This window comes from Acinonyx jubatus, chromosome C2, assembly GCF_027475565.1.
Source record: "Acinonyx jubatus isolate Ajub_Pintada_27869175 chromosome C2, VMU_Ajub_asm_v1.0, whole genome shotgun sequence".
NCBI lineage: Eukaryota > Metazoa > Chordata > Mammalia > Carnivora > Felidae > Acinonyx > Acinonyx jubatus.
This window is the reverse complement of record NC_069384.1, coordinates 123850019-123851341: the sequence shown is the minus strand read 5'-3', so window position 1 is coordinate 123851341 and position 1323 is coordinate 123850019. Positions and strand designations below refer to the sequence as shown.

The 1323-nt window shown below is 38.0% G+C and overlaps 1 pseudogene; it reads left to right on the top strand.

The window, feature by feature from the left end:
* Positions 1-326: 326 nt before the first annotated feature.
* On the top strand, positions 327-939 carry LOC106976848 (60S ribosomal protein L6-like; annotated as a pseudogene).
* The last annotated feature ends 384 nt before the right edge of the window (positions 940-1323 follow it).

The window sequence follows — 1323 nt, the reverse complement described above, 5'->3', positions numbered from 1 at the left end:
TATAACTGTCTCATATTAAGAATATTGAGTCTTCCCCATCTTGTAAGATGGTGGGTGAAAAAGCTGAGAACCAGATACTAAGTAGAAGAACCTGAAGCCAAGAAGGCTGATGCTGGTGGCAGAGTTAAGAAGGGTAACCTTAAGGCTAAAATGCCAAAGAAGGGGAAGCCCCACTGCAGCCGAAACCCTGTCCTAGTTAGGGGAAGTGGCAGATATTTCCAATTGACTATGTATTCCAGAAGGGCAGTGTACCAGAGGAAGTATTCAGCAGCTAAATCTAGGGTTGAATACAAAAAGTAGGAGAAGGTTCTTGCTACTAACACAAAACCAGATGGTGGTGACAAGAATGCTGGTACCTGACTGGTTAAACTTTGTAAAATGCCTAGGTATTATCCTACTGAAAATGTGCCTCGAAAGCTGTTGAGCCATGGCAAAAAACCTTTCAATCAGCATGTGAGAAAACTGTGAGCTACCATCACTCCTGGGACCATTTTGGTCATCCTCACTGGGCACCACAGAAATAAGAGGGTAGTTTTCCTGAAACAGCTGAGCAGTGGCTTGCCACTTGTGACTGCATCTCTGGCCCTCAATCAAGTTCTTTGCATAGAACACACCAGAAACTTGTGATTGCCACCTCCACCAAAACTGTTATAAGCAACATGAAAATCCCAAGACATCTCATTGATGCTTACTTCAAGAAGAAGAAGCTATATGAACCCAGACACCAGGAAGGTGAAGTCTTTGACATGGAGAAAGAGAAATATGAGATTGTAGAGCAGAGCAAGATTGATCAGAAAGCTGTGGACTTGTAAATGCTACCAAAAATCAAAGCTGTTCCTCAGCTTCAAGGCTACCTCCGCTCTGTTTTCTCTCACAGGTGGAGTTCATCCGCACAAATGGGAGTGTTCTAAATTTCTTACAAAGGACCTAATTAAATAACTGATCCATTTCAAAATAAAAATAAAACAATATTGACATTATTACTAGCAACATGTTTACTAAAGACCATATATTTTTCCCTCATTTTTGTTGTTAGGTTATATCCCTTTAGGGATATATAGTCAAATTACTATATTGTAAAGTTATATGGAATAACTCCTTTAAGTTGTTATGCTGAAAAGTTATGATTCTTGGGGATTGCTTTATTTAATTTTGTTTTATAATTATGTAAAATATTTAAATGGTTCTAAGATTAAATCTACAAAACAGGTCATATTCAAAGGAGTCCAGGGTCTATCCTTATCCTCTAACCAATGCTCTTCCCTCTTCTATAGGTAACAATTTTTTAAATGATTTATGATTTTTTAATATCAGCAAATACAT